General features: G+C 39.7%; 1 protein-coding gene across 7 annotated transcripts in view; it reads left to right on the forward strand.

Annotated features, from left to right (window-relative positions):
• The first annotated feature begins 1851 nt into the window (after window positions 1-1851).
• The window catches only part of tsnare1 (T-SNARE Domain Containing 1), a 249750-nt gene continuing 231600 nt past the window's right edge, over window positions 1852-20001 (forward strand). For 6 of the 7 annotated variants that reach the window (XR_014876749.1, XR_014876750.1, XM_085176751.1 and 3 more), the window contains exon 1: window positions 1852-1995. The gene's annotated coding sequence lies outside the window, so the exon portion shown is untranslated. The remainder of the gene's footprint in view (window positions 1996-20001) is intronic. The other variant, XM_085176752.1, reaches the window with a different exon arrangement.

Raw genomic sequence — 20001 nt, forward strand, 5'->3', positions numbered from 1 at the left:
GTGAGTCAGAGAATGGTCACTTCTGACCAATAACAGTCATACTGAGGTGAGTTATTGAAGATATGCTGAGCTTTTCAGCAGGGTGCTGTTTTTGCTGCTCTTAGTCTCTGTTCACCATTGTTAGTGAAACTCTGAGGCTTAGTGAATAAACTCTCATATGAAGTGAGAATGTAATCAAACTTATTACCAGAGAAAAAAGTGTTATTTTTAGACACTTGAGCCTAACATTAATAAGCATGTATGCATGTTTTCATGTGTTAGAGCCCTGACTTCAAGTTCAGGAGATGATGGTTGAGGTGAGGAAGACGAGGATGACATTTTATTAAGATGCCAGTAGTGTTGTCTATTTCCTTCCCATTGTCATTTCTTTGGTGAAGAGTAACCCCTCTCTCAGAGGATAAAACATATTTATCCACATGGCTTGTAGGTGCAGACAGGAATCGAAATGTCCCTTCAGGGAATTTGAACAGCTACGACTTCTCTTGCCCTCTACCTCTGGCATAGCGCGCACATGCATACATAAAACGCCATTAGTCAGAAGGGAGATGTCTGTCCTGCCCACTGTATTCACAAACAGCGAACCTGCTCGTGCATTTGTATATGTATTTTTAATGGATAAATTATTAGTTTATGAGAATGCATCCATTTGTTGACATAATAATGTATGTATGTTTATGGGTACAGTATTTTTTTCTAATAAAAAAATGAAAATTACTGCATGTAACTTTAAAACAGTAATAAGATACCAAATCACATACAAACTATTTCACATGCTGCACATATGATATTTTCTCTTAGTACATTTCCAAAATCACTGCAGAGGTCTGATACCCCAAAGGTTGAGGCAGCCATGAATCACATCTTATTACCTAGTCATGGCCGTTATCACACCAGGTGTTGTTTTGGACTGAACTTTAGGTGAACTCCATCTCAATGCTTTTTTTCTATCAAATTGGAACCTGTGCAGAGGCATAGGAAGCAGGCACCTAGATCATCTACACCTACAGATCTCTGTCTGGGGCTGGAGTTAGCTCATCTGGTAAATGCAATTGCTTCTTCACATTTTTCCATTTGCTGTTTTCTGCTGTATGACACAATCCATACCAAGACATCCGCAAAGTTAAACAAAAGAACCACGACATTCACACATATCAAACTGTCCTTGTTTGGAACCTGATAAAGTAGATTTGGAGTCATGAAAAGCCTTCAGGGAGACTTCTCTTTCTTGATCAGATATGTAATGTACGTCCTGCTTTTTGGTTGCCTTTACTGTGGAAGAGTGGTTCTCCACTCTAAAAGATTCTGGCAGTGTGCATACCGGGCTTTGAATCAACTAATCTGGATGAACCAAAGAAGACAATTGCTTGATGGGAAGGAACGAGACCACCCCTGCTGCCTGGTTTGAAACCACAACTAGGACAGGTCTGGTATATCTCCACAGTAGTCACAAGAGCTGGCTGGATTTACTTAGGATGGGTCAATAGAATAGGTGAATATTTCAATTGTTGTTGTTTTTCTCCTAAGCTGCTTTAAGAAAAAATATTTTAAACCCTCACTTTTAAAATGTATGACCTGATCTTCAGATTTCTTTTGGTCTCTGTAGATAATTTCTCTGTTCTGTAGCAGTTACCAGTGGCGTTAAAATTATCTGCATATAAATGAATGCAAGAACCCATCAATGATATTCACTTCATCTGTGCTGTATATGTTTAAAACTGTAATGAAAACTGTAATTCACATACAACTCTTTTAGATTTTCAATTGCTGAAGATTTCAGAATATATAGCTATTGTATAGGTACATAATACAGGGTATTAACCGACACAGTAGGTCTCAACTACAAATCCCACAGTTCTTTGCCAAGACTTAACCAGATCATATGACCAGGGAGCCGAAGCAGGTGGTTGGATCATATGATGTTGTCAGGCGAAGCTGAGGAAGAGCAGGATTTCTGAATCACTGAATCACAGCCCACATCAATCCCTACATTCAAAGGTAAAACTGGAGGAATCCCTCCTTTTCACCCTGCGTTTTTCAGCCTGTAGTGACTGTTTTTATGCTCCAGCCTCACACCGAGGCAGGAGGAAGAGGGGAGGAGATTAGTAGGGAGGAGAGTAGAAACAAAGATGAGGGGGATGGGAGGCCATCAGAGATGCCTTTTCGTTGCTTTCTGCAGACAACAAGAGAGCAGATGTTTGTTGAAATCTTTCTGCTGTAAACATATTGTGCCTGCAGGCTAAGTGAGGAGCGTGTGCTTGTGACTTTGTATGGATGCCATAATCTTTGAGATGTTCAGAAAAAGGATGGATGTGTGATAGTTATACTCACTTTCTCTTTTAAGAGCTGTCTTTTATAAAAGCTATCTGTTGTGTCTGTGATCATGTCATCCCTGGAGAGTTCCTGTTTCCTGCTCTTATTTTTATTATTCTTGGGAAAGTAGGTTTGTGAATTAACCGGTTGCTTTCTGGACAGTGTTTTAGCATTCAGTTTTGTATCATTTAACAATGTTAAGGAGCCAGACAGCCCCTTTAATGGGCCTATTTTTCAGGCAGAAACATGTTTTTATATTGTGTTTATACTTTAGACTTAAATATGAAAACACTGAAGGGCAGGCGCCCTGAGATAGGTCACTTTGCTCAGTTTGCCATAGCAATTTAGCATGTCAAATGTGTTTATGGGAGTAGATTAACTTCAAGTTTATGTTGCAAATAGATATATCTATCTTCTTCTTAAGTGTTTGATCTTTTAGGGTGGTATGACATTCATGTATGCCCAATATGAAGCTACACTCTATATCTGGCTAGCTTAGCTTAGCATGTAGACACACATAAAGAGTTAGAAACAGCAGATACTTACACCTAAATGACAGAAATGGCTAATAGCTTTAGCAAATTTACTGGGCGAGCATCTCCTGGCTGGAATTTCACAACAGCAAAATAAAAAGCCTGTTATTAAGAGGAATTGTGAATCTCTCTAAGAATCCATTAAAAATGGCAAAACCTGCTGGCACCATGGGATGTACATCCTGACAGCTGTGTGTGTAGTACACATGATGCCAGCTAAAGTATCATGTAGTATATTTGCTAACTCTTCCCTAGCAAAAGAGCAAAGACACATTAATCAAGCTAGTAATTTGAAATAGATGATAAAAGTTTCATATGTGTATCCCCAAATAAGGAGATATTGAACATAAAGACTATTAGAGATCATTTTCTTGTCTTTTCACCATATGCAGTGTTGGGAAGGTTACTTTTAAAATGTATTCCATTACAGAATACAGAATACATGCCCCAAAATGTATTCTGTAACATATTCCGTTACGTTACTCAATGAGAGTAACGTATTCTGAATACTTTGGATTACTTAACATATTATCATGCTGTTTACAACTACATGAATGTGATTTATTACTGTTACTGAAGGTCCGCGGCTCCGAACCGTAGTAAAGGGACCTCTGGCTAATACGGTGGGTTCATGTCGGCTCGTAGCCGAAAACTAGCTTTACTTTGTTGTCTGGGTCAACTTTGCTAGCGAGAGACAGAGAGAGGCGTTGAAAGGCTGCTCCAACAGAACTTATTGTTTTTGGAGGAAAACACGAACACAGTGTACAGTCGAGTCTTAATAGCTTACTTACAACTGGGCTCGTCAGGCTCTCTTCTTGGCTGCAGTGGTTATTATTATATTTACATGCTTCCAGCTCCCGGTTTTGCTCGATGACAGCTCGTACTTTTCCTTTCTCTCCCTCCCTCGCTCACAGACACATAACGGGTATGGCAGTCCATTCTCCCTGCAGCACGGACTACACTGCCCATGATGCTACATTCTTTAGAGCTATACCTGTAGCGTTCTGCCTATTAGCTTAGCACAACAACAACAAAAAGGCCTCTCTCACCCAGGAAACACGCAGAGAGAGAGCGTCACCCTGTAACCATGGCAACCGTAACGCTGCCGCCTGGAACAACAGAACGTAGCTGTCAAACAAAACCCAAACAGTCCTGACCCGCCACAATATGAAACAGGGAAGTACCGCCGTGTAATCCATTTATTTCAACAAAGTAACTGTATTCTAAATACCACCTTTTTAAACGGTAACTGTAACGGAATACAGTTACTCATATTTTGTATTTTAAATACGTAACGGCGGTACATGTATTCCGTTACTCCCCAACACTGACCATATGGTAGGTCTAGATCATAGTTGTGTTATGGGTTTAGTGCTCTCATCATGGAGTTATATTTTGAGAAACTGACTTTCAGTTTTCTTTTTAGAGTTGCTGCTGTATAAGCTGCTGTAGAGCATGCATGGTCTAAAATAAACAGTAGCTGAGAAACAATCTGCCCTCAAGGTTCTGGGACTTTTAATTATGTCACATAAGCCTTTCAGAATATGACAACGATGCACCACTGCACAATTGACATCCTGCTACACATCGTTGGGCTGACTCAGTCTCATCTACTGTCATCTACTCTCCCATTTCTTCCTGTATTTTAATCTGTCTGCTATTTTTTAATGAAGTGATGAAGATAAAGAAAACTTGTTTTGGGATTTAGGCCCCTGTGTGGATTTCTGTTGTTCTTCCAAATGCTTGACAACACTTTTGGTAGTTAATGCATCAAAACAAATTATTACATTTAGTCTTTCTCTGAGTTGCTCGTGGAGGTGGAAGTATTTCAGGAAACTGAATGAGTTACCTATCCTGTCTCTCTTGAGTAAGTGAAAATAAACATAGATTATGCAGTTCCCTTTAGGGTTTATGCATTGTAATGGTTCTTGTTTTGGATTTTCGGTCTGAAACATTGCAGTTTAGTCCAGTCTCAGTCTCAGTGCTTTTCCAGCCTCATATCTAGAAGCAGTAGGTAGCAGTTTTCAGCTCTGATAAAACCTACTGTGCACCACCTGTCCAGCACCAAACACAAATTTGACACAGCTAGAGTCAAATGCAAAATGTGTGAAAAAACCAGCCAGAAAAGACTGTGGTGTCCTCCACCTGTAAAACCATTCCTGTTTTGGGTGTTGTCTCATTGTTGCCCCTGTATTGAATCTGTTGTTAATTTAATCAAAGCAGCTGAAACTGGTAACACCCCCTCTGCTACTGAAGTGAGCAGATTGATATCTCAGAAGTTGAATTTACTTTTTTGTTTGTGTTCCTTCTGTAGTTCTTTACCCATAAAGTCCGAAAGTCTTAGTTTAGTTTTCTGATTACTTTTAGAATATAATTGGTTAGTTCTGTTTGTTTCCATTTACCATTAACCCCCACCACCACCTTTTTCCTGTTCCATCACTGACTTGTTGTGTCATTGACTTACCTGTGTATCTCCTCGCTATGTTCCCCGTGCTTTTTGTATTTGCATTCCTAGTGATTTTTGGTATTTGCATTGCCTTGCATTGTTCTTTGATGATTTTGGATTTCTGGACAACATTTATCTCTGAACTATCAATATCAAAAGCTCACTTTAAGTTTCATGCCTGTCTCCTGTTCAAATTAATCTACTGTAAAATTCAGGCAGTGTAATATGATAATACAAGTAACTAAAGGTCAAGGTCACTATACTAGTTTGGAAGAATACTCTACTAGTCTAGAACAAATGTTCTGTTGGACTCAATAATTATGTGAGCTTGAGTTGAATTATATGCAAATTAAGCAAGGGGGTTAAAAATACCCAATGACTGCAGTAACTATCGCAATTCCTGTCAAAAGGAATACAGTATATTGACTCATCTGATGTAAAGGATGAAATCTAAAACACACCCAGAAATTCAGCTGTGTCAGCATGACATGACAGCTTAAACCTCCATTTCATTTGTAATGTTTACATATGGCTCCTATTCAGAACTGCCATCTGCTGTGGTATCTGCACAAATACATGATCATGCCTTGACATAAGTTACAGCCCCAGTGCGTAAATAATTAGCTGTTGTTTGTCATTGCGAGATTATCCCAACAGTGAAAGGGTAGATCTATTGTCCACTGGCTATCATGCAGGTAACAGTAAACAACTGTTTATTTATATTTTCCTCCATATTTACTGACGAGTTCTGACAAAAAAACTAACAAAAAACGGACAGAATGGTTTGGTGACTAAAATCTGATGTATTTCTAAACAGAAAATCACTCTCTCTCCCCCACCAGCCTGAGCATTGGGTTATTCTGTGTTTTTTAATACATTTTTAATATGTTTTCAGAAACAGCCTGTAACCATAGACTGTATATAAAACAAGGATCTAATGACCCTGACATCAGCTTTTGGTTTTGTAATGTGCCGAAAAGACTGTTTGAATCAAAAGTTGGAGTACTAGTTATCAGCTAATGCTAGATAACTAGATTTAGAGTTTGCATCCAGTCTATGGGTACAATACAGAGACGACCATACCTGCTAGCCACAGACTTTTTATAATATTTTTACTTACCAAAACTCAAAAACTCAAGTAAACCCTGCTTGGAACATTTGTACCACATCATATTTTTCAGATATATGCACATTTTTCTTTCTTTCATCTAAGAAATATTGTAAAATACAAAAAACAAACAAACCTCTACACCTTGGACCTTTTAGTACATTTTCATTTTCTCCCATGCAGTATTGTAACTCACTTTTCATGATTACCACTCAAGCCTCCTTGCACTTGAACTGGTCCAGAATGCAACAGTTGTAATGTTATAGCAAAAACTAGCTAGCAATAACCTATCCCCCTTGCTTATGGTACCCTTCACTGGGTTTCAGTGAAATTCAGAATTTACTTTGCAGTTTTATTAATCCCATAGCAAGCCTTTCATGACAGGCAGGAATGGTATTTCAGCAGTCTAATCCTTCTAATCATCTGACCACGGCCGTTTAACTGTAAGACACATTTTAATTCCAGAGGCGATCACACTTTTGAGGTTGTAGCTCCTAAACAGGTCATCACTTCATTCACTTTAATTAACTGCTGGAAAGTTGTTCTTATAGATTTACTTAAACATTTTTCTGTGGTTCACATTGTTGCTTGTATTGATTGATCGATTGATTGGTAATTTATTTCAACATGTGAACAATATACAAGTACATTTAGAAAAGAAAATAAGAGAGAGAAAAAATACTATACAAATGACATACAAAAAAAACGTTCTGATTAATTTACATGTTGAAAGGGAAGAAGTAAACACTTATTTAATCCCACCCCTTTGCCATAAATTATCAGTTAATATTTAGTCAGCTTCCTTACTGATATAATTTGTAATAAAAATAGTGAACAGATTTCTGATATACTATAATATCACATCATGAGGTTTTTTTTGTTTGTTTGGTTTTTTTTTTTAAATAGAGACATTCACTTAATTTAAATATTTTCCTTTTCTTTATAGTTCGGGAAGATCATATTTTTACAACTCTTTTTGAACAGTTTTCTGTTTGGACATTGCTTTAATTCCATATTCAGACTGTTCCATAGTTTCACTCCATGAACAGAAACACAAAAGCCTTTTCTTGTAGTACGTATGTCAGTATGTATGTTTGAATGTATATAACAGCATGTGTACATATATATGTACTGTATGTTGGATAAGGGATGAGTGCATTTCTTAAAAGTCTTAGTGTTCTTAGAGACTTCAGTGGCCTAAGACCTGCCTCTATGGTCATGATATTGTGTGTTTTTTGACTCAAGAAGTGACAATAAGCTTAAATAAAATTCTGTCATCACAAGCTCTGGTACTTTAGGTATCTGATGCAAACCCCACTCTCTCACATCCATCTGGGAAAACAGCCATGGCACTCTGATGCTGGCAATGGTTCAGGTTGGGTGGAAGTTATGTGGGAGGAGATTGTGCAGGCTATGCTTGCTACGATCATAATCCAGGTCTGGATAAGTGATGCAAAACTAAGAGCTGAATTAAGTAACAAGGTGTATGTGGTAGAGCCTTTAAGACTTGTAAGATCCAGGTAGGATGTACTACAGATCAGACTGTTACTGCATATCCCAACACCCACAATGCAATCTGTTTCTGGACCACCTCATCACTGCTGAACAGGATTATGCTTTCAGTCCCCAGTCCTCAGTTACAGCAATATTCTAACCGTGTCACAACAGTCATCCAGGTTTTATCCCCAGGGGGGTCAGTTAATATTACTGGTACTATTTCACTTACACACAAGGATTACTCTTTATTTGTTTCTTGTACTAAAGTAGTTTTTAGTGCCTAAAATTATCTAGCAAGTAAAGGCAAGATTGAAAAGGAAGTGAAGAAAAGCCAAACAACAAGGTTCCAGCAAGATACAAACTAGTTTGTCTAAACTGCAACCAACACCTAATCTAGACTTTCTGGGTCTCTAAAAGGGTATTGGCTGGTGCATCACCCAAGTGTGACACCATGGGTGTAGTGGATAGATACAGAGGTGGTATCTCATAAATCAGGATTAAGAATGTGTGGTGTCTCTGTGATACAGATTATACCATGAGAGTGTATTTCCACTGATACAACATGACAGCAGTCAATTTTCCACTGCAACATGGAGCATTTTTACTCAACATCAATTTTACAAGGAAATTACCAAAAGGTTTTTGAATTATGAAATTGAAAGAACATTTTTCGAGCTTACTGCAGTATAAGCTTATTTTGGACACACCGTTGTTTTGTTAGTTTTATAACCACAATCCCCAAATTGATGCTCTATAAAATGTAAATAAAAAATGATTCACAAATTTCACAGACCCACATTTGTTTCACATTAGAACATAAAAGATGTATCACCTGTTTAAACTGAGACATTTTACTAGATGATAAAAAAAAATACAAATTTATTTTAAATTTGATGTCAGCAACATGTCTCAAAAAAGTTGGGATGGGGAAACAGAATGCTGGAAAATTAAAACAGCTCAACAAATATTGTATAAGCAGTGTTGGGGAGTAACGGAATACATGTACCGCCGTTACGTATTTAAAATACAAAATATGAGTAACTGTATTCCGTTACAGTTACCGTTTAAAAAGGTGGTATTTAGAATACAGTTACTTTGTTGAAATAAATGGATTACACGGCGGTACTTCCCTGTTTCATATTGTGGCGGGTCAGGACTGTTTGGGTTTTGTTTGACAGCTACGTTCTGTTGTTCCAGGCGGCAGCGTTACGGTTGCCATGGTTACAGGGCAACGCTCTCTCTCTGCGTGTTTCCTGGGTGAGAGAGCGCCTGTTGTTGTTATTGTGCTAAGCTAACAGGCAGAATGCTACCGGTATAGCTCTAAAGAATGTAGCATCATAGGCAGTGTAGTCTGTGCTGCAGGGAGAATGGACTGCCATACATGTTATGTGTCTGTGAGCGAGGGAGGGAGAAACAGGAAAAGTACGAGTTGTCATCGAGCAAAAACGGGAGCTGGAAGCATGTAAATATAATAATAACCACTGCAGCCAAGAAGAGATCCTGACGAGCCCAGTTGTAAGTAAGCTATTAAGACTCGACTGTACACCGTGTTCGTGTTTTCCTCTGAAACAATAAGTTCTGTTGGAGCAGCCTTTCAACGCCTCTCTCTGTCTCTCGCTAGCAAAGTTCACCCAGACAACAAAGTAAAGCTAGTTTTCGGCTACGAGCCCGACACGAACCTGACGTATTAGCCAGAGGTCCCTTTACTACGATTAAGAGCCGCGGACCTTCAGTAACAGTAATAAATCACATTCATGTAGTTGTAAACAGCATGATAATATGTTAAGTAATCCAAAGTATTCAGAATACGTTACTCTCATTGAGTAACGTAACGGAATACGTTACAGAATACATTTTGGGGTATGTATTCTGTATTCTGTAATGAATACATTTTAAAAGTAACCTTCCCAACACTGTGTGTATAAGTTATTAGGTTACCTGGCAACAGGTGAGTAACATGGTTGGTTATAAAAACTACATCTTAGAGAGGCAGAATTTTTAAAAAGTAAGTAAAGGCAGAGGTTCTAAAAAAAGTACATGATAGCATCAAAACAATACAGAGAATATGGAGAAATGGCCAATATTGACAGCCCCTGATCTTCAGTACTGTCAGAAAGGATTCTGTCAACGAAAAAATTGCTTAGGGTCAGGAACACCTGCAGAAATCTTGGCCATAGTTCACCATGCTATGCACAAATGCTTAACATTTAAGCTCTTTAAGGAATGAAGAAGCCATATGCAAACATGACCTGGAAATGCCACCATTGCCTCTGGGCCAACGCTCATTTAAAACAGACTAAGGCAATGTGGAAAACTGTTGCGTGGTCACTTAAATCGAAATTTGAAATTCTATTTGGAAAACATGGACGCCACATATTCTGGACTAAAGAGAAGAGGATATTTAATCATCGCTTTTATCATCGTGCACGTGTGGTGATTTGGGGATACATCAGTGCCCATGGAACTGGCAGCTTGTACATGCGGAAAAGCACCAGCTGTACTGAAAGTTATACACCAGTTTTAGAGCAGCATATACTCACATCCAAATTGGGGAAGCTCATTGCTTATTTCAGCAGGAATGCTGAACCACACACTGCATCTATTACAACAGAATGGCTTCATAGTACACACAATAGAAAGGTTTTAGTTAATAATGTATTGAAAAATATGACAAAGAGCAGTCACGAGTGTTGAACTGCTAGAATTCTGTAGCAAAATTCCAGTTCCCAGAAATTACGGACTGCTGTTGAAAGAAGAGGGGATGACACTGTCCTAAACATGGTCCTGTCCCAACTTTTTTTGCAATGTGTTGCTGCCATCAAATTCAAATTAATTGAATATTTTTCTTAAAATGGAACTTTCTCTCACATCAAATTTTATCTTTTCTGTTGGAAATAAAATATTAGTTTTTTTTAGTCCACTCAGACTTGCATGTTTCTTATGTACAACACTGTAAAGTTTAATTAGAGCCAACAGGAGGTAATTAAATCAAATCACTTTTATTGTCACATCACACCTTTACCCTTGTTGTAACACGGTGCATCATATTGGTATGCAAACATTTTTTCTGCGACTCAGAGAATGAGCATTGTAGCTCACCTAATAATGTAAGTAGCTGACTTGAATGCTAAATGGCAACAGAGACCCCTTGCTAAGGACAGCGTAGAAAAGGAAAGGAGGCCTTTTCTGAATTTAATTTGTGGATTCAGGGAGACAAGAGGCCCTGCCCTCAGAGATAACAAGGCCGGGCTCTGTGATGTGTGAATAATGGCCGGACAGAGGTTTAGAAATCATTAGAATAATCAGTCCTGATGTGGATGGAGATGGACCAATACAAGGGATGCCTAGTGATGGCTGATGTACTAATTAAAATGCTGCTGGTGCACTGTTCTCATTTTCCACAACGCAGACATACTATGTACCAACCTCTGCCTGGGAGTTTTGTTTTAATATGCTCCTGCTCATTGTTCCATCCTGATTTGCCTATTAAATTTTATTCATTCATTCATTCATTAGAATTACATGTTTTTTCTTGTTCTCCGTTGTAGCGGAGCGCTGCTGGAGAGTTTTGATTGAGCAGCATTTTACCTTTTCTTTCAGTTGTACAGTTAAGCTTTCAGCAGCATTTAAGCTGTAAGTCATTGCTGCTGTTGAGTATTCAGCATTTTTGAGGTTCTATTGCAGTCGGCTACTCATCTTGCTGTCGGCCAGATTGGAAACTCCATTGATCATATCAGATTTGTTAAGTAATTGATTGTTACTGGTTATTAACCTTCCAGAACTTTGGACCCACTTGCCAGCCACTGAGAACAGCCTGTAATCAGTCACAACTGGCAGCCGCTAATGAAATTAGTTCCTGGTTCTGCCTCACAACTTTGTTTGTTCCACAAAGTATTGGCAAGGGCATAGAGATGCCATGGTTTACTCTCCCCAGAGAATGAAGTGATAGAACAACAGAATGCAGATAATGAGCTGCTGTGTCATTGTTGTCGCTTTGTAATTACTCATGTGTCTGACCAAAATATAGAGAACATTAAAAGTTATACTTTTTTTTAACTACCATCCACAGACAGGATGAAGACATGGACATGATCACTGCACAAAAAAACAGCTTTACGGGCCATATGGGCCGTTCAGCATCCATCCATGCACCCGACTAACTAGCCTAGATTCGGCATTTTGTAATTCTATCATTGATAAAACAATGTCTTAAAACTTCAATACCTTTTAGAACAAGCTGTAACTGTAAATATTGAAATCGTGGCCCTTGCCCTTTCTCGAATTGCACATTATACCTTACGTGTAAAGCTTCTCTTTGACCTGGGAGCTTGAAGGGCGAGCTTTCATGTTTACTTCAGCATGCAACAGTTCCTGGAATTTGTCTGTACGTATTTATATAGTTAAAGCCAAGAAATCACTAGTGACCAAGGAATGTATGAAGTACATTCCAGGGGCCAGAAACAATTAAGCTAGGTGTCTTATATGCATTTATGTGTAAATGTGTTAGTGAAGCCTCTTTAATCCTCTAAAGCCTGACCTGTCGCTGGCATCAGACATTTTTTAATGGGGCGATCGTGGCTCAAGAGTTGGCAGTTTGTCTTGTAATCAGAAGGTTGCCGGTTCGACCCACGGCTCCGACAGTCTCGGTCGTTGTGTCCTTGGGCAAGACACTTCACCCGTTGCCTACTGGTAGTGGTCAGAGGGCCCGGTGGCGCCAGTGTCCAGCAGCCTCACCTCTGTCAGTGCGCCACAGGGCAGCTGTTACTCCCGTAGCTCCTGAACCATTTCCTCACTTGGAAAGAATTCCAACTTCTGAAAGCACTGAACTGTGCTTTCAGTGATATTAGGGTTATTATGGTAATCCCGGACACAAGAGAGAGTGACTGAGCATGATGGAGGTCTCCTCGCTGCATATGACCCTGATACTGTGGCTTCTCTGTAAAACAAAGCCTTAAATCAAAAGTGCTTAACTCCCTGGTATAACTCAAAAACATACGCCTTAAAGGAAATAACCCACAAACCTAAGGGGAAATTTTTACCTAAATAAAAATTTTACTATTAGAGGGGAAAAAAAATTCATAACCCTCCCACAGGGTCATCATTTTTTACAGCTACTTTCAGTACCGATATTTATTTAGTCTCTAAAATAAACCGGATAGGGAACGTCTTTTGGAAGAATTGTGTTGGACAATGGTGATTATTTTTCTGCTGGCATCTGTACTTTTTTACCTCTTAACACCCACTATGTCAGCAACAACTAGGTTGTGTAGCGCTACAATGTTAATAATGAAACACAAAAAATAATTTTGAAATCTGTCCTTTCCTTTTCATCAAAACATAACAAACAAAGCTTGCATTGTTAGCTTACTGTCAATTGATTATCAGCCTAAAAACTGGTTTCCGTAGCTGCTTTTGTAATTCTCATTTCAAAGCTCTTCTTTAAGTGCAATTTCCACCATTATGCTCACCTGTCTGTGTATTTCATCTGCTGTATTCTCCAGAACCAATTTGATTGCAATAATTGCAATAATCAATCATGTTTGCTTTCAACATTTTCCACAGATTAGTCTGAGCTTATCAGTAGGCAAAGCAGGCCCATTGTTTCTAAAAGCATGATCACATGACTGATTGGCATTGTGTCGGCTGATGCCTCTCATCACCCGACACAATGAAACGAGATCATCATAACCAGACAGTCAGCTTTTGTCGAGACTTGACTGAGTTGCATGTTATCACCTACATGACATGTGAAATCTGGATATTACGGAATATTAAAAGGGAAGCGATGGCAGTTATACAGTGGCCAGTATTACCAGAATGTGCTAGGCTGATAAAAGACTGCCTGATAGTGGGTTTGGAATGTCTTGCTGTGCATGTGGTGATTTCGGGCTTGAAAAGGGTTTTCATACTGGTGTATGTTTGTGTTTGTAAGTGCTGAGGTCTGTTCCCCACAATTGGGATTGTGTAGCCATGGTGACGGCTGTGAGGGACTGTGAGAAAGCAATCTCCAGGAAGTCATAGCTGCAGGGTGAAGCATATGTAGCATGAGGATGGCACCAGAAGGACGCATCGTAGATGTCCAGTTGGCCATCTGTTGTGGTCCTGCAGACAGGGCCAGGAAGCTCTCCCCACACCTCCCTCCCTTCCTCTGAAAACACACAGAAACATTGACATTTTCAAATACCAGGGCCCGGGACAGCACTTGCTGCCCCACGGGAGTTCCTCGGCACATCCCAGACACTGAGCTTCAGACACTCTCAGTGGGACTTCCAGAAAACATCCTCAAGTGGAGTGATGACTCCATGTGGTGCATTTATTGGTGTGCAGAATGAGAGTGGAAGTGGCCACAGCATGGCTCACTCATCGGCCAAAGATCATTACTCTTCCTTATCGCTGGCCAAGTCCTTAGGCTTTTCCACTCTGCTCCAAACAGGGAAACCATTACCAGACCAAGTCACTGGAGGCCTGTCCTAAAGGAAGAAAGCTAGCATTACACTGCTGGTAGAATGTTGGTGTCACTTCTAGTATACTATAAATAAATTACATACACTGTGGAATTTCTTATGACATCAAACTAATCATTTAACAGCGTTATAAGTTATTATAGGTGATAAACTTAACAGTATATTTAATAGTAAGCCAAAACGTATTTTCTTTTGTGGAAAAACTGTAAATAGCTTTGGATGTGTCACTGTTTTCTGTTTAACCCCCTTCCACCAATACACAAACACGCACACATATACACACCTTGTTAAAACATTAATTAACAATGACTAATAATTTAGAAAATGGAATAAATAAAAGGAATTAATCATGTGTTTTTGGAAAGCTGATTTCAAATTCACACCACAGTCAGACCTGATTGCTGCTACACTTGCTGAATTTAAAAAAAAACACTTTACTTTGCCAAACAGGTTCTTTTAAAGTAGGCTAGAAATCTCAAAAAGCAACACATCATGCTACGATCTAAAGAAACTCAACAACAGATGAGAAACAAAGTTACTGAAATCTGGTTTTGTAACCCTTTCCATACTGATATTTCTGAGGCTTTTGAGACTTCAGCAAGCCACAGTGAGAGCGACTGTCCACAAATGGAGAAAACTTGAAACAGCCTAACAAAATTGCTCCAAGACTACATCTGCGACTATATCAAACCCAGAACAGCATGTAAAGGACTGTTGGCTTCACTCGCCTCATTTAAGCTCAGCCTTCATGATTCAGCAATAATAAGAAAGAGACTGAACAAAATGCCAACTATGGTCGTTCCAAGGTGAAAATAACTGCAGACCAAAAAGAGCACAAAGGTTCATCTCATGTTTAATAAAAACATCCCCAAAACTATAGGGAAAATATTTTCTTGACTGATCTGCCCAATATGTTATAAAACAAAAACAAAACAAAACACTACCACAAAACTACCACAACAGTCAATCATTGTGGTGGTAGGGCTGCTTTGCTGCTTCAGGACCTGGATGCTCCCTAGAAGAAAGTCCACAAGTAGAGTGTCTGGCCATTATTCGTCCAGAATTAAATCAGACCTTAAACAGGATTTTAATGCCCCCCCCCCCCCCCCCCCAAAAAAAAAAAAAAAACAAAAAACAAAAAAACAACAACCCTTGAGTGTGATTGAAATAAAGCAGTTTTGCCAGTTATTACAAATGCTATAGTGCAGTTCTTGCTGACAACAGTGGTACAAACAGTTATTAGGTGAAGGAGGCAATTACTTTCTCACACAGTGCCAGCTGGATTTAGGAAGCTTTTCCACCTTGACAAACGAAATAATCATCACAGTCAACACAACATTTTGGATTAACTCTGATTAGCTTTGTGTAGCATTAAAAAGGTTTGGATAACCTGTGGTATTTAACTATCATAAAATAAAGCAGGCATAACATCAGAACACTCACTGTGAAACAATTTGAACCATTTATTGCTTCAATAATATAAATGCAAAAAAAAAAGTAGAACAGTGAAAATGTATCACACTTTCCACATTTGCCTACTCTTTGCTAGACTTCTCTGTCCTTCTGTGTTTCGTCCACAATGCTCTGCAGCATGCATTCGATTCAGCTGCTCTGCTCTGGATTTCAGTTTTTACTTGCTTGGAATACTTCTCCGTTTGGGCTGTGCTCATCGACGGTTTTCGCAATGCTCTCCACTGCCAGCAACAGGTCTGGTTCTCCATGTGTCATCCACTCTGCCCTGTTCTGTCCTGGCTCAATATCCCATAACTGACGTATTCAGGCCTACAGTAATTATTTTTCTCTTATCTAACTCATCTAATCTAGCAAGTTCCGGCTGATGATGTAGCAGGCAATAAGCAACAATACGTCACTAGGCAGTCAGTCATGATTGTTATTTTAAATGAATTTCCATGGAGTCAAAATGACCCCTGATGTTCTTCTAGGTATAAACAGCCTTTATTATTCTATTCAAAATTCCATGATGAATAGACTCTCAAAGCTATCATTTGGTTTTGTTTTAACAGAGTTCCATGATTTTAACATGCCAAAAGAGTCAACATGACCAATTTGGCAGTTCTAGTGTTAATAAGCTCACACTTAGGCTACGTCCACACGTACACGGGTATTTTTGAAAACGGAGATTTTCCGTTTTCGTTTTAAAAAATAATCCCGTCCACACGTAAAGGCAGAAATGAAGGAAAACGCTGCTAGGAACATGCCAAAGCAACAGGTGGCGCTATATTCCTAACCGTGCAGAAATGTTGGCCAATCAGAAGTCTAGAAGCCTCGGTGGGAAAAAGTAAAAAAGCTGGGGCATAGAAGCAGAACCGAGTCGTATGTGTGGAGGGACAGTAACTGTTTGTGTATATGTAAGCATTTAAACACTGCAGAGAGAATTAACAGTAACAGTATTGTAGAAATTCATTTCACCGAAACAATAACGTGGCGCACAGTGTGACGTCAAAAAAGGCGCACACCTTTGACGCTGCGTTTTCTGCCTTTTCTGCGTTTTTCTCGTCCACACGTAAATGCAAAAACTGAGTTTTCAAAAATATCCACCCTGGGCGGAGTTTTTAAAAATCTCCGTTTTCAGTGACCAAAAACGCCGTTTATGTGTGGACGAAAGTTGCAAATGCATAGAAAAATCTGCGTTTTCAAAAATACCCAGGTACGTGTGGACGTAGCCTTAGAGTAGTCAGTACTGCTGTGCAAAACTTTGTGATCGATCCAAAAACCAAGTAAACACAGCAAGTATTGCTGATAGCAATACTGATAGCAATACATTTACCCTGTGAGGCCAGTTTATATAGAGGGAGCAATGTGACATGATATTTGACACAAATCATCATCAGTTTACAAATTCTGAACATAATTTAAGTCACCGTGAATTTTCTTATTTTGAAACTGGGTTTTTGGAGACCTGGAGTGTAAACGTGCCTGTGTCTAAAGCACTGTTGTTTAAATCTGCTATAGGCTATAAATTAAATCATTTTCAATAAATATAATACATTTCAGACATGTTCAAGGCACATTTTTTCAGTGTGCTACATACTGAACTGAGATTCAGTTCTATCTATCATAGTATCAATTTAATATCAATATCAGCATTGTTATAGATAGTATTGATATTTATCCATCATCCATTTCTATCAGCAAGTGTCGGCAGACAGCTGTGCTTTAGTGTCTGCTCTTTAACTTCCAGTTTGAACGTTGGCGGGTCAAAGCCAGTCTGAATGTATCAACTTGATGTTTTTTTTTCGTTGTGTTGTCCCTCACTGCAGCACATTATGAAAAAGCTGCCTAGCCCCAAGGAACTGTAAGAGAAGGGTTTGTGTATTTGATTTCACTCAGACAACTGAAGCCTCGTTAACTATCAGAAGCTGTGCTTTATCTTGTAATGCAGACTTTTTGGTTGAATATTGAGTTTGAAATTGATATGTGGCTGTTTACCAAGCAGCAAAAGTATAACTATGAGCAGTATAAAATGTAAAGAAACATGTGATTTTTAACTTTATCACAGTGCAGCATGAAAGTGTTCGGGTCCGTTGAAAGGGCTTTGTTGGCTTTGCTGATGAAATCATCCAAGCTTAGACTAAAAGGCCTTTGTTTCATTTTGATTCTCTTCCCTTTTTTTGGTGGTGAGGTATGACGATAGTAACGTGACAGCTCACGTGCATGCAGTGGAAGAAAAACATGTTCATGACTTCACATCCTGTGTCTGATGTCCTTGTGCTTCTGTTGAACCAAAAAAGTGTCCCTCTGACATATGAGTTGTGTTATTATGCCTCAGCCTCAACTTTAATCCAATGCCCTGTGGTTATTTCCTTGTTTTCTTCTTTTTTTTTCCAAGGACCATCATTCTAAAAATACAATCAGCTGAGATGGCTTTTGAAGAGCCTGACTTGAAATATTACTGTAGGTATGTGGGTGTATGTTACACAACCCTGAGGAAACATAATGGCTACTTTTTTAAAAGGTCAGATGAAAAGGAGGCCAGATAAAGTCTACCGCACGCTTGGCTGTCCTTTAAAGAAAGGCCACGGCCAGATTGGGAGTGAGAGTGAGAGAAGCTTAAGGAAAAGAGAACAGTTCTTAAGCACAGATTAGTAAGAGAAGTTTGTGGAATAATGAACAGTTTCCCCTTAGGACCATCACCTGCTCCACGCTACATTCGTATGCATGAGAGCCAGCAAAGTGCGGCCGAAAACTCTCATCCTGCCATTGACAATCCAATCAAATAAGTGCAGAGAGGACAACCTTTCTGGTCCTTTCAAACAAATGAAAGTAGTGTGACACTTTAGCCTTCTGACTCAAGGTCACCTTTCACTAAAGCAGTTTGGTCTCACTGCGACTTTCTGTAAATTGTTATTGGTGCATGTCTGACTGAGCAATTTTTCCCCACTAATAAAGATTCAGCTGGTTCCTTTCAGACACCGAATAACCACTTAAAGTATCGATGATTTAACATCAAGCTTAATGGAACAGTTCCATTTCAAGCAACTCAGGGCCCATATAAGGGTTCCTCCGAATCTGACTGGACCAAATTCTGACTTTGCTTGAACACAGTCATGGGAAAAGGTGCAGTTTGGGCCAGATGTGTCAGATGATGAATGGCGAAGCTCTGGGAATGATGTTTAGACACTTTGGAATTTCAGGAGCTGTCCAACAACTTTAGCAATCAGATTATTTGCCTTTACTGTAGTATCAAATGAAGGCAGGATGTGCACTGCTGTCTTACTGCTTTGCAGAAAGACTAAAAGGCAGATGTAATGCGTGACCTTTGCATTGCTCAAGTCTAAATAAGGACGTAATAAAGTTCATCCTGAGCTTTGTAGAACAGTTCAGTGTGACTGTAGAGTAGAAGTGAACCCAAATGAAACAGTTATCTCCTGTTGTTACTAACTAATGCATGTCTTGTGTAAGTACAAATTCAGATCCTTTAATTCAGATATGTTTTAAGAGTATGTAACCTGTAAATCTTTACAGCTGAGGTCACTGATTAAGATACTGGTTTTAATTAAAATGTGATAATTTAATTGTAACAGCTTAATTTTTACAGGCTTTTACAATGGCTGTCAGGGAATGCTGTGTGGCAGGCAGGAGTAGGACCCAAGATGCAGGCACTCAGACTCGAGGGAATAAAACTCTGCTTTATTTGCTGACAGGGGAAAAGCATACAAAACTAAACTGGACAGTTTAGTGTCCAAACAAAAGCAGGACACAGGAAACACCAGAGCCCGAGAAAGTAGCCCAAACACAGTCCAGTTCAGGTGGCCGACCACACGGAAGGCAGTGGCGGCGACGTGGAAACAGTTCCGAAAAAGTTCAGGGGGCTGGGCCAGAGGCTGACGGCACAACAGTCCAAATCCGGACGGTTCAGGGGGCCGGCCCGGAGGACAACGGCCCAAGAGTCCAGTAAGCAGTTCAGGGGGCCGGGCAGGCGAGAGGCGCCGGGCAGGCGAGAGGAACCGGCGGCGACGGAGCAGGTCAGGAGGCCGGCCGGGCGGGAGGCACCGGCAGCGAGGTAGTTCAGGGGGCCGTCCATGACGGCAATGACGTCCAGTCATTGGCCTGGAAAGTGGCCGGACAGGACATGCAGGACGAGCAGGCCAGAAAGGACGTGCAGGCCCGACAGGACGTGCA

Source organism: Neolamprologus multifasciatus, chromosome 11 (assembly GCF_963576455.1).
Source record: "Neolamprologus multifasciatus chromosome 11, fNeoMul1.2, whole genome shotgun sequence".
Classification (NCBI taxonomy): domain Eukaryota; kingdom Metazoa; phylum Chordata; class Actinopteri; order Cichliformes; family Cichlidae; genus Neolamprologus; species Neolamprologus multifasciatus.